Here is a 14267-nt window from a genome sequence, read left to right as displayed (position 1 = left end):
ATTCTTCTTCATCTTCTGAGCCAGATTTAGATTCGGGTTCTGGTTTGTTCTTATGTTTGGTCTCTTTTGAGGGACCTGCAAAGAGTGCAATACCTTTCTCGACCTACTTTAAGTTAGTATGGAGTTCAAGTTCACAAAACAACTCATCTTGTTTTAATTTAGATAAATTCCTCAAAATATTGTAGGCATCCACGATGAATGCCCACAGTGCATTTCGAGGAAATGCATTGAGAGTGACCTTATCAAATCTCGATTCTCCATTTGATGGTTGACTGTATGGAGCCCATTAAGAATATCTTTTATCCTCACGTGCAATTGACTGGTAGATTTTCCTTCCTGTATTTTTATATTAAATAATTTATTTAAAAATAAGTCTCTTTTTGTTACCTTTGCGTCGTTGGTTTCCTCGTGTAGTTATATAAGTTTGTCCCATAGGTCATTCGCGTTTTCGTGTAGGTCGATGCTGTTTAGTTCTTCTTTCGTTAGCCCGTACTGAATTGTGTTGAGGGTCTTGAAGTCAATCTGAGCTTTTTAATTCATTTCCGGATTCTAATTTTTCAGGTCCATTGAAATTTTGGTGTTGTGGTCGACTAGAGCCTTGTATCCTTTGGTGACGCTAAACCATTGGTCGAAATCAGTCTTCAGGTACACCTCCATCCGTTTCTTCCAATATGAGAAATCATCACTGTTAAAGAGGGGAGAACGTATGGTACTGTATCCTTCGTTTTGGGCCATGAACCTTGCACAGAAAAGAGGAAAATGAAAAAAAATCCCAAGACTAGGTCTTGCATCACGCCCTAGGGGTATGAATCATTGTTTGATGACAATGTACCCCTTAGTGACAATTCATCAGAAAGGCAATCTGAATCCATGCATTGCTGACATGCGATGCGGGGGACCAAAATAAAACATAGCAATAATCAGCATGCGCGCATGTCTAACCGATAACATGCTCAATCCGACGATTGTTCGAACACAACAACTAAATAAAATAAACCAAACAAGTTTCCAAACAAATTTCAAAGCAAAATGCCTGAGTACAAAGAAAAATCAAAGTGCATTGACTTCAAGACTAGGGACAAGAGACAACTCCAAATAGCATGGGACCAACAGGCAAGAACCTCTGAGCAGCCCAACTCCTTTTCTACCTGCTAACCTGAAAGTAACAGGAATTAAAGGCATAGTGAGTAAAACGGGCATAAGGTGAAGAGTGCATGGTACTAACGCATAATAGGCTCCAAAGAAATCATCTCAAGTAATGGCACTTACTAGCATGGGTAAGAGTAAATAATCTACACAGTCACTTACAACCCGCTCAACCCAATACAAAACATCATTAGAAGTACATACCGTACCTACATGAACATGTGCATAAACAACTGTTGGGGTTCAATCAAAATTTTACATTGAAAAGATTTAGTAAAGATCATGAAGTTAAAAGGATGCATGATATCTCCATTAGCATGAGACCTTTTGGGTAGATCCCAAGAGTAACGCCATGAGGGCCTAGGCCCAAATGAACAATATCATGCCATTATGGAGATATGTGGACATCCTTTAGCACAACAATGGTATCAGAGCCATGGTACAAACCAGATACCATGTGGGGTGGCCTTGAACGAAGTTAAGGGTGGGCCTGTGAGTAGGTCAGGGTGACCGGATGCTCGCAATGAGACCCAAAGCAGGTCAAGGTGACCGGATACTCGCGGGGAGGCTTGGAGCAGGTTAGGATGACTGGATGCTTGCGGGAGGCCTGGAGCAAGTCAAGGTGACCAGATACTCGCAGGGAGGTGAGTATGTCAATGTGACTAGATGCTCGCAATGAGGCCCGAAGCAGGTCAAGGTGACCGAATGCTCGCGGGGAGGCCCGGAGTAGGTCAAGGTGACCGGGTGCGGATGCTTGCGGGGAGACCCGAAGCAGGTCAGGATGACTGGGTACTTGCGGGGAGGCTTGGAGCAGGTCAGGGTGACCAGGTACTTGCGGTGAGGCGAGTAGGTCAGGGTGGTCGGATGCTCGCAGGTAGGTCCGGAGTAGGTCAAGGTGACCAGGCACGGATGCTTGCGAGGAGGCCCAGAATAGGTTAGGATGACCAAATATTCGCGGGGAGGTCCGAACCATGAGAGTAATTGTGATCCTTCGTTTGAGGGGAGGATTGTTGGAGTTTAATCAAAGTCCTACATTGAAAAGATTTGGTAAAGATCATGGGGTTAAAAGGATGCATGATATCTCCATTGCCATGAGACCTTTTGGGTAGAGCCCAAGAGCAAAGTCATGAGGGCTAGGCTCAAAGTGGACAATATCATGTCATTGTGGAGATATGTGAACATCTTTTGGCACAACAACAACATATAGTCATTCCTGACCGCAAGCGAACTCGCTACCACGTATGATCTCGTGGGCAGACATAATATACACATAGCTATCTAACTATGGACTGCAAGCGAACTCGTTATCACGGATGATCTCGTGGGCAATTATGATATACAAGCATAAAACCAATAATCACACGTAAATAGGAACAATCATACTCAGATTAAATTATGATTATTTTATTGCCTTATAATATCACACATGCATAAAACAATTAACACGAGACTACCTAGGTAATGTTTGGACCGAATGTCAGGCTGCCAAGTAAAATAGGGTGTCAATTTTCAAGATTCAAATCCAGAATAGAGTCAAGATAAACCATAAGATATATCATGCACCAAGTATAAAGACCTAAACCGAGGAACAAGAGGTAACTACCCACCTCAATGCAACGCATCCTAGTCGTCTTCAATTCTGAGGCTCTGTTTCGAGCCCGAATCCTAAAAAAAGAATGCAAGGGATATTGAGTATTAAGTTAATAGTAAATTTTCATATTGACAAATTATTTCCCAATCTTCTAACATTACCCGTATTAATTTCTTAATTGATTGCTAATCTTTTAGTAATAGTTCCAACTTAGTTAATCTATCAAACCTATGAACATTCGAAAGTTTTTACCGAATTGATAACTAAATCCTTTAAACCATAAATCTGGTAATTAATCAAACCTAATTGTTATAGGGTTAAAAAATCCAGTTAGCATGGTTAATTCATTGAATGCATAACCTGTTGTAGAGTTTATCAATTCCAAAATAACAACTAGATGCAAGTTCCTATGATTAATGATTACTAACCGAATAAATGGGTGCCAAAGAAATTTCTATTTGGGTTGAAGAATTGGAGTTAATAGGTTTAATATAGTTGATTGATTCATGAATTGGGGAATTTTTCTTGCTGCCTACACTAATCCAAACTAAACTGAACGAATAATTTAGGCACAACAGATTGTTACCCACTGTTTCCTCCTCTCCCGCAGCAGTTCACTGTGGCCGGCAGAGGCAACGGTGTTGAGTGGTTTGAGGCTGTCGACGGCGATCAACCAGAGATGCACGTCGGGGAGGTGATCTCCGAGATCGATTCCGCCCCTGCAGTCGCTGATGTAGCCGGCGGCGGCTGGGGGTCACGGGAGAAGGAAGGAACGACGGTTCGCCTGGAGTGCACGCCGAAGAGGTGTCCTCCTTGCCGTCGCTGAAGTGGTCGGCGGCTGCGAGATCGCAAGGGGAAAAGAGAGAGAGGGAGGGAGTCGGCGGAGGTTTTTAAGGCCAGATACTTTTTGGGTTTATTTAAAGCTAGCATTTCCTCCTAAAACGAGTTAATCAGACTTCTTCAACAAACTATTCCATATTCCGTTAACTAAAATTTAGAAAAATTCCTAATGAATCATAAATTCTGAAAATCTCTATATGCTGATGTATATCTTTATTTTTCCTATTATTTATTTATTTTTATTTCTGATATTATTATTATTTTAATCTCTTTTATATATATATATATATATATATATATATAAGTTGGTTATCTAACATTCTCCCCCTACTAATAAAAATTTGGTTCCCAAATTCGTATACCTTAAGAGAATAGATGAGGATATTGAGCTCGTATATTATGTTCCAATTCCCATGTAGCCTCTTCATTAGTGTGGTGTTGCCACCCAACCTTCACTAGTCGCACTGTCTTGTTTTGCAGTCGATGTTCCTTATGATCTAGGATATGAACTGGCACCTCCTCATATGTGGCGTCCGGTCGAAGTGCAACGGATACATCCTTTAGAATATGAGCAAGATGAGGTACATATTTCCGTAACATGGAGACATGGAAAACATCGTGTATCCCTGCTAGCGTCGAAGGCTGTGTCAATCTGTAAGCTACTCCACCTATTCGTTCCAATATCTGGAAGGGACCAATATAACAAGGAGTTAATTTTGTTGGATCGAGACGTGCTAGAGGGGAGGGGTGAATAGCACTCGTGGCTAAATCGTTCGTATCGAAAAACTATCGGAGTTAAATACGCAGCGGAATAAAAGAAATAATCACACAGAGACAGGTCGATTTTACTTCGTTCGGAGCCTTGATCGACTCCTACTCGAAGGCCCGCGATCCTTGATCGCTTCCGGTGGGCAACAACTATAAGCTCGATAATGATTACAATTTAAAGTACAATAAATGACAACAATTAATTATACCGACGACAATATCGTAATCTGAAAATTCGGAGCTCCGGGTCGTCGGTGTCTCGTAGCAGCACTTCGGAATCGTCTCGTGAGCAACTTGTAGCAGAAAGATCGCTTGTAAGTTATTCCTTCAAGAAGCTGCTCGAAGTCCCCTTATAAAGGGCATCCAAGGCGCCTTGAAAGCCATCCAAGGCGCCTCCACCGCTCCGATTCCATCGTGCAGATAAGCGCTGACCATTCTGCGCTTATCACAGTTGAAGGCGCCTCCATCACCACTCAAGGCGCCTTCAACAGGTCCAAGGCGCCTCCATCACCACTCAAGGCGCCTTGAACACTGTTTCGCAGCCAGCTCTTCCTTTGTACCCGAGGTGCCTCCAAGCTCCATGGAGGCGCCTCGGACACTGTTCATCCGAGGCTAATGTTGCTCTTTTGTCCCTGCACAATGTGTTAGTCCACAAAATACACACATATCCTGCAAGACAAAGTTAGCACATATAATATCATAAATATGAATGAAAGTTCGACAGTCTCCGAACTGTCCGAGTCTGACTTCGGGTTTCCCCCCGGAAACCCTAGGTCGACCCGACGCCTACTGTTCCCTCTACGGGGAACACGTCCTCACCTACTCCACTCAGGAGATTTACCTGTTGCCAGTTGATCCTCCAGACCGACTGGACTTTCCGCCTAGGGTTACCACCCCCTAGGACCTAGGGTTACCGCCCCCTAGGGTTTTTCTCCACCTAGGGTTACCGCCCCCTAGGACCTAAGGTTGCCGCCCCTTAGGGTTTTCCTCCACCTAGGGTTACCGCCCCCTAGGACCTAAGGTTGCCGCCCCTTAGGGTTTTCCTTCACCTAGGGTTACCACCCCCTAGGACCTAAGGTTGCCGCCCCTTAGGGTTTTCCTTCACCTAGGGTTACCACCCCCTAGGACCTAAGGTTGCCCCCCCTTAGGATTTTCCTTCACCTAGGGTTACCACCCCCTAGGACCTAAGGTTGCCCCCCCTTAGGATTTTCCTTCACCTAGGGTTACCACCCCCTAGGACCTAAGGTTGCCCCCCCTTAGGATTTTCCCTTACCTAACCGCAGTTAGGACTTATGCCTAAGTTCCACTTAGGACTTTCCTGCAAACTTGTTCAACATATTAGAAACAAAACACCTTAACTTTGAACCCTTTGACATAATCAAAACATAGGTTCGATCGTCGGATGCTTCCCGCACCAACAATCTCCCCCTTTTTGATTATGGCAATACAGTTCAAAGTTAAGTAACAAATAAGACAGTAAGTACAGAAACTTAAACAAAAAACTTTATTATGCTTTCCCATTGATTATGTTTAAGTTTACTCTTTACTTAACTTTTCTCTCTCCCCCTTTGACATAGATCAAAAAGAAACCTAGGAAAAGAGAAAAATAGTCTATGTAACTTCCTCTCTCCCCCTTTGCTCTATGAATCGCCTTTTGCAAATATTGAATTTTGAAGATATAGCTTAAGTGAAAAAGGGACTTAGCTTAATTTTGAATAAAGTAATACTTATTTTTGAAAGAGAACTTGTTAGTTTTTGCCTCCACCAAAAATAATCTAAAATTTTAATTTAGATTATTTATTCAGTTGGTCTTTAAGTCCAAGTATGAGTCAAGTTTAAATAGTAATCAAATTATCTAATTGGTGTTGATCAGGTATCAGAGCCCTAAAGTACAGGTAATCTTAATCTTAATATTTCCATTTCCTTTAGTTTGAGAGATACTTTTAGCTAAGATAAGGTTATTTTTGTCTTTAACAAGTGACTCAGCAAATTTTTGTGATATCACAAAAAATGATTAAGTACTTAGCTAAATTTGAAAATACTTAGCTATATATTCAGCTTAAAAATGATTGTCTTGAGAAAACTTCTTGCCAAATAGCTAAGTTTAGAGTATAATCTAACTAAGCTTAGTTAAAGAAGACTTGATTAAGTACTTAGCTTAAAGAGGTTTTACGTAAAGGCTTAGCTTTGAAAACATTCTAGAAGAGTTGTAATTTAACAGCCAGGTCATAAATAATTTTAATTTTAAAGTTAAGTTAAAAATAACCTGAATTTTTGAAGATAAGTAAAAATAGTTTTTAATTTTGAGGTCAAGTTAAAAATTTTAAAGAAAAACTAATTTTAAAACCGACTCAAAATCACTCTCCCTTAATTAATGCCTTAATAAATTTTTGAGTTCAGCAGTCCAAGCATAAGAGGTAAAAGAAATATTTTCCTATCTTTCCATCTCACTCATTCTAGATTTAACAAGCATGTTTAGCATATGAGTGAGCGTGAGATGAAGTTGTCTATGCAATTGATATAAAACACAAGTTTTGAATTTCAAATAATTTTGAAATGAAGTTTTAACAGATTTTAGGATGATTTTTGAAATTTAGTTTTGAAAAGATTTTTAAAGTAATTTTTGAAATTTAGTTTTGAAATTTTAAAATGATTTTGAAAAGATTTTGAAATTAAGTTTTGAAAAGATTTTAAAATTATTTTTGAAATTTAGTTTTGAAAAGATTTTAAAATGATTTTTGAAATTAAGTTTTGAAAGGATTTTAAAATAATTTTGAAATTAATTTTGAAAGATTTTTAAAATAATTTTTGAAATTAATTTTGAAAGATTTTTAAAATAATTTTTGAAATTAATTTTGAAAGATTTTTAATATAATTTTTGAAATTTAGTTTTGAAAAGATTTTAAAATGTTTTTTGAAATTAAGTTTTGAAAGGATTTTAAAATAATTTTTGAAATTAAGTTTGAAAGATTTTTAAAATAATTTTTGAAATTTAGTTTTGAAAAGATTTTAAAATGATTTTTGAAATTAAGTTTTGAAAGGATTTTAAAATAATTTTGAAATTAATTTTGAAAGATTTTTAAAATAATTTTTGAAATTAATTTTGAAAGATTTTTAAAATAATTTTTGAAATTTAGTTTTGAAAATATTTTAAAATGATTTTTGAAATTAAGTTTTGAAAGGATTTTAAAATAATTTTTGAAATTTAGTTTTGAAAAGATTTTAAAATGATTTTTGAAATTAAGTTTTGAAAGGATTTTAAAATAATTTTGAAATTAATTTTGAAAGATTTTTAAAATAATTTTTGAAATTAATTTTGAAAGATTTTTAAAATAATTTTTGAAATTTAGTTTTGAAAAGATTTTAAAATGATTTTTGAAATTAAGTTTTGAAAGGATTTTAAAATAATTTTGAAATTAATTTTGAAAGATTTTTAAAATAATTTTTGAAATTAATTTTGAAAGATTTTTAAAATAATTTTTGAAATTTAGTTTTGAAAAGATTTTAAAATAATTTTGAAATTAAGTTTTGAAAAGATTTTAAAATGTTTTTTGAAATTAAGTTTTGAAAGGATTTTAAAATAATTTTTGAAATTAAGTTTGAAAGATTTTTAAAATAATTTTTGAAATTTAGTTTTGAAAAGATTTTAAAATAATTTTGAAAGATTTTTAAAATAATTTTTGAAATTAATTTTGAAAGATTTTTAAAATAATTTTTGAAATTAATTTTGAAAGATTTTTAAAATAATTTTTGAAATTTAGTTTTGAAAAGATTTTAAAATGATTTTTGAAATTAAGTTTTGAAAGGATTTTAAAATAATTTTGAAATTAATTTTGAAAGATTTTTAAAATAATTTTTGAAATTAATTTTGAATGATTTTTAAAGCAATTTTTGAAATTTAGTTTTGAAAAGATTTTAAAATGATTTTTGAAATTAAGTTTTGAAAGGATTTTAAAATAATTTTGAAATTAATTTTGAAAGATTTTTAAAATAATTTTTGAAATTAATTTTGAAAGATTTTTAAAACAATTTTTGAAATTTAGTTTTGAAAAGATTTTAAAATGATTTTTAAATTAATTTTGAAAGATTTTTAAAATAATTTTTGAAATTTAGTTTTGAAAAGATTTTAAAATGATTTTTGAAATTAAGTTTTGAAAGGATTTTAAAATAATTTTGAAATTAATTTTGAAAGATAATTTTTGAAATTTAGTTTTGAAAAGATTTTAAAATGTTTTTTGAAATTAAGTTTTGAAAGGATTTTAAAATAATTTTTAAATTAATTTTGAAAGATTTTTCAAATAATGAAATTAAGTGTTATTTGAAAAAGTAATATTAATTATGAATCTATTTTTGAATTAATTATAGATACGAGTTTAATTCTGAATTTGAATTTTAAATTCCTTAGTCATCTCACCCGATCTAAATCTTCAATCAGGTAATCCTACGATTGTTGTGAGATGAATTGAGGTTCAATTTACAGGTTTAGTTTAACTTTGTGTTAGATTCAGGTTTAGATTTGGGTTCAACAAGTAAGCATTCTTTGGATAAACTTCTGGGCTATGGTGAGTCACAAGGAACTCATTAAAGTAACCATGCCTTCGAGGTTTTCCAAATAGTCCTACCCATTGAACTTAATACTAAATCTTGGTCTAACTAGTTAGGATCCATTTAAGGGTAGCTTTGGTCAGTTCCACTTGGCCAAATGCACCAGGTCGAAGTCATATCTTCCTAGACATGCGATGCCCAAGCTTCCCTAACGTACTATCATCCAAAAACTTCACCAGTACCGTTGGTTAAGTTAAACCTAATTCATTTTAATCTAACCTAAATTTCCCTGCCGGGTAATCTACTCTTGTTTACCCTTATCGGGTGGATTAATTTCGGAGGTGCCAGCTATTCTGGAGCCTCCTCCTATGTTATTGATTTACGTTTTATTAAGTTAAGTAAATAAAAGGTACTTGATTATAACTTGGTTTGTACTGTTTAAGTTTTACTTTAGATTTATAACCCAAGTCTAGATTTCGTGATTTGACTAAATTATTAACAATCTTCTCTAATTTATCAACTTTATTTTTTAAAATATTATTTTGTATTTCTACTTTTCTAAGAGTTAATTTCTTATTTTTATTTGAATTAATTTTATTCATTACATTATTAGCATGTATATCTAATTTTGAAGAGAAATCTATACCAGAGCAAGTAGGATTAGTTAAGCTAGTGCGATCATGTGTTGCAAAAACTGGATTTTCATATAATGTAAATGTACTAACCTTGATTTCTCCCTCTGGATTTTTGGGTCTTCTTTCTGGGCATTGTCTTTTGCAGTGACCCATTAGTTTGCATTTGGAGCATTTGATGTATTTCTTCCCTCTCCTGATCATTTTCTCCTTCTCCTCCGATTGTGTCGGTCGAGTCTTACGAGTGGGGTAGTCGTTTCTATAGTGCCCTCTCTCCCTACACTTAAAACAGATTATGAGAGATTTACAATTTGAATTTACAATTTTACCTTTTAGATCCGTGATAGGATCCTCCCCCTTAACTGTTGTCATTTTAAATTCTGACTCAGATTCAGATATCTCGTCTTTGGCCATCAGTGCTATGATATCGGTTTGCTCTGATTTTTCTGAGTCTGGTTCGGAGGTTGACTCTGAGGATTCAATTTCAAATTCGGACTCAGGTTCTATTCGATCTTCTAACTCTGAAGGGATCTCATAAAGCTTGAGCACTTTCTCCCAAAGCTCCTTAGCATTGTTGAACTTTCCAACTCGATCAAGATCTGAATTTGTTAGTCCGCATAGGAGAATGTAAGTTGCTTTTGCATTTGCCTCGAATGTCCTTATTGTTTGTGCATCCCACTTGTCACAGGTGATGGGTACACCTTCTTTAGTGGGAAGAGTGAATCCAATATGGACTATGGTCCATATTTCTGCTTCGGTCTTTAATTGATGCTCCACCTGGTCTTTCCAGTATCTGAGGTTCTCGTTAGACAGCAGTGGTAGGCATGTTGAGTTGTACCCATCTTCGTAGGCCATTAGAAGGAATCTCGCAAAATAAACACAATAAAATTTGTTCCAAGACTTGGTCTTGGATTAGTAGTGCGGGAGAGAAATAAAAATAGTAATTCAGGAATTTCGAGAGAAAATAATAAAATATTATTAAAATATTAAAAAAAATATTACTACAAATTTTTGAAAATACGATATTTCACTAATTCCAATCAATGGTGAAAATTTGAAAATTAATTTTTCAAAAACAGTTTTGGAGGGGAAAAAACGAAAGGCGTAAGGTTATATTTTTAACCTATATAAACGACAAAGCCACGAAAAATGCTTGAATGGTGGTTGCACCAATTCAAAGCGACCCCGCTCTGATACCAATTGTTGGATCGAGACGTGCTAGAGGGGGGGGGTGAATAGCACTCGTGGCTAAATCGTTCGTATCGGAAAACTATCGGAGTTAAATACGCAGCGGAATAAAAGAAATAATCACACAGAGACAGGTCGATTTTACTTCGTTCGGAGCCTTGATCGACTCCTACTCGAAGGCCCGCGATCCTTGATCGCTTCCGGTGGGCAACAACTATAAGCTCGATAATGATTACAATTTGAAGTACAATAAATGACAACAATTAATTATACAGACGACAATATCGTAATCAGAAAATTCGGAGCTCCGGGTCGTCGGTGTCTCGTAGCAGCACTTCGGAATCGTCTCGTGAGCAGCTTGTAGCAGAAAGATCGCTTGTAAGTTATTCCTTCAAGAAGCTGCTCGAAGTCCCCTTATAAAGGGCATCCAAGGCGCCTTGAAAGCCATCCAAGGCGCCTCCACCGCTCCGATTCCATCGTGCAGATAAGCGCTGACCATTCTGCGCTTATCACAGTTGAAGGCGCCTCCATCACCACTCAAGGCGCCTTCAACAGGTCCAAGGCGCCTTGAACACTGTTTCGCAGCCAGCTCTTCCTTTGTACCCGAGGCGCCTCCAAGCTCCATGGAGGCGCCTCGGACACTGTTCATCCGAGGCTAATGTTGCTCTTTTGTCCCTGCACAATGTGTTAGTCCACAAAATACACACATATCCTGCAAGACAAAGTTAGCACATATAATATCATAAATATGAATGAAAGTTCGACAGTCTCCGAACTGTCCGAGTCTGACTTCGGGTTTCCCCCCGGAAACCCTAGGTCGACCCGACGCCTACTGTTCCCTCTACGGGGAACACGTCCTCACCTACTCCACTCAGGAGATTTACCTGTTGCCAGTTGATCCTCCAGACCGACTGGACTTTCCGCCTAGGGTTACCACCCCCTAGGACCTAGGGTTACCGCCCCCTAGGGTTTTTCTCCACCTAGGGTTACCGCCCCCTAGGACCTAAGGTTGCCGCCCCTTAGGGTTTTCCTCCACCTAGGGTTACGGCCCCCTAGGACCTAAGGTTGCCGCCCCTTAGGGTTTTCCTTCACCTAGGGTTACCACCCCCTAGGACCTAAGGTTGCCGCCCCTTAGGGTTTTCCTTCACCTAGGGTTACCACCCCCTAGGACCTAAGGTTGCCCCCCCTTAGGATTTTCCTTCACCTAGGGTTACCACCCCCTAGGACCTAAGGTTGCCCCCCCTTAGGATTTTCCCTTACCTAACCGCAGTTAGGACTTATGCCTAAGTTCCACTTAGGACTTTCCTGCAAACTTGTTCAACATATTAGAAACAAAACACCTTAACTTTGAACCCTTTGACATAATCAAAACATAGGTTCGATCGTCGGATGCTTCCCGCACCAACAAATTTTCCCTTCAAGTCGAATCTTTGGACTCCCTTAGTGGGTGAAACACGTAGAAAAACATGATCTCCAACGACAAATTCTAAAGGTCTCCATCTACGATCCGCATAACTCTTTTGCCGGTCTTGCACATTCAATAATTTTTTCCGAATGACTCGTACCAATTCAGCATCTCGTTGGATACCATGCGGTCCCAAAAGTTGTCATTCACCCACCTTCTCCATAGGGTAGGAGATCTACATGCCCTACCATATAGAGCTTCAAAGGGTGCCATTTGAATGGCCAAGATCCATCACACATGCTCGTAGTAAGTCCTCAAGGGTCTGTATAGTATGTTATGTCCGTCCATCTATCTGAGGGTGGAATGTTATGGTGAAAAAAGTTTAGTGCCTAAAATTTTCTTGAAACTATGCCAGAACCTCGAAGTGAAACGTGGGTCTCAGTCCGAAATGATACTAAGAGGTATTCCATGAAGCCTGGTGATCTCTCTGCAATATAAGTCTGCTAGATGATTCAAAGAATCAGTCTTGCTCATTGGTAGAAAATGGACAGACTTGGTTAACTGATCCACAATGACCCAAATTGCATCATGCCCTTTCTATGTTTTGGGTAATCCCACCACAAAGTCCATAATGATGTGTTCCTATTTCCATTCGGGTATACTGATTTTCTGAAATAGCCCTGCTGGTCTATGATGTTCGACCTTCACTTGTTGACAAACTAAACATCGAGCTACAAATTCCGCAATGTCTCTCTTCATACCATTCCACCAATAGGAGTGTTTTAAATCCCTATACATACGGGTTCCCCCTAGATGAATCGTAAATCGGGATCAATGCGCTTCCTGGAGTAGGTCTTCTTTAATAGGATATTGTTAGAGTGGATACTAAAAGCCTAGCTTTTTGTAAACATCTATTTTTGAAATAATAGAATCACATTGGTCAAATATCTACATTTATTTGTTAAGTGTAGTTATTCAATTAATTTATATTGTAGATAACATGGTGTGTGGTGTCACACATAGAAGATCATCTTATCAGTTCTTTATAAATTATAAACAGTTGCTCATGACTAAGATGGAAAGGAACAAATTATTGGAATAGTTGTAGTGTAATTAGGTATTAGTTTATCTTGACTAATAAATTACACTAGTACACTCTGAGTGTATTGAGTTGGACCATTTAAGATAAGTTCTTTTTGTACTGACTTAATAAAAGAACAAGATCTTAGTTATTATGGAAGTGTGTGCTCTTAATCCTAATATAATAACAAGCACATATATTTAGTATTTATTTCTTTGACTTATCAAAGGGTGAGATTTAGCTCGATAAATCAAAATGCCCGATAAGTTGGGAAATGATATTACTTATAATGTGTGTTGTTGATTATAGAAGGAAACTGTGTTCTAGAAATCTAGGTTGATAATGTCCCCAAGAGGAGCTCATAAGGATTGTCATGTTAAACCCTGCAGGTGGACTTAGCCCGACATGACGATAAGGTTGAGTGGTATTACTCTTGGACTAAGATATTAATTAAAATGAGTTGTCAGTAACTCAATTAATTAGTAGACATTCGACATCTTAAACACAGGGAGATTAACACACTCATAATAAGAAGGAGCCCAAAATATAATTTGGTATTGGTGCGGTAGTTCAATAATAATTCTTTAGTGGTATAAATTGTTATTGATGAAATTAAGTTGGGTGTTCGGGGCGAACATGGGAAGCTTAATTTCATTGGGAGACCAAAATCAATTCCTCCTCTCAGTCCCTATCGTAGCCTCTTGTATATAGAGAATTATACCCACCTATACCCACCTTCTTACCCACTCTTTGGTGGCCGGCCAAGCTAGCTTGGAGCCCAAGCTAGGGCCGACCAAGACCCAAAGATTGAGCCAAGTAGGGGCCGACCAATGCTTGGAGCCCAAGCATGGTGTGGCCAACCCTAAGAAAAATAAAAGAATTTTTATTTTAAAATTTTTCTTATGTGGATTCCATGGTTTTAAAAGAGAGTTTAAAATTTAAATCTTTCCTTCTACAAAAGATTAAGAAAAGATTTGATATCTTTCCTTATTTGTAGATTGAGAGGAAGATTTTAATTTTGATAAAACTTTCCTTTTTTATAACCATGTTCATGATTTAAAAAGAGAGTTT

The 14267-nt window shown here is 37.0% G+C and overlaps 1 long non-coding RNA gene across 1 annotated transcript; it reads right to left on the bottom strand.

Moving 5' to 3' along the window:
• Positions 1 to 896: 896 nt before the first annotated feature.
• Positions 897 to 3625, bottom strand: LOC121973691. The gene is made up of 3 exons (XR_006109710.1): positions 3324 to 3625; positions 2754 to 2811; positions 897 to 1156 (listed from the first exon to the last, which is right to left on the bottom strand). It is a non-coding gene; the product is annotated as an uncharacterized LOC121973691 (long non-coding RNA).
• Positions 3626 to 14267: the final 10642 nt, after the last annotated feature.

This window comes from Zingiber officinale, chromosome 4A (genome assembly GCF_018446385.1).
Source record: "Zingiber officinale cultivar Zhangliang chromosome 4A, Zo_v1.1, whole genome shotgun sequence".
Classification (NCBI taxonomy): domain Eukaryota; kingdom Viridiplantae; phylum Streptophyta; class Magnoliopsida; order Zingiberales; family Zingiberaceae; genus Zingiber; species Zingiber officinale.
Note: the sequence above shows the minus strand (reverse complement) of the source record. Positions and strands in the feature narration are given on the sequence as shown.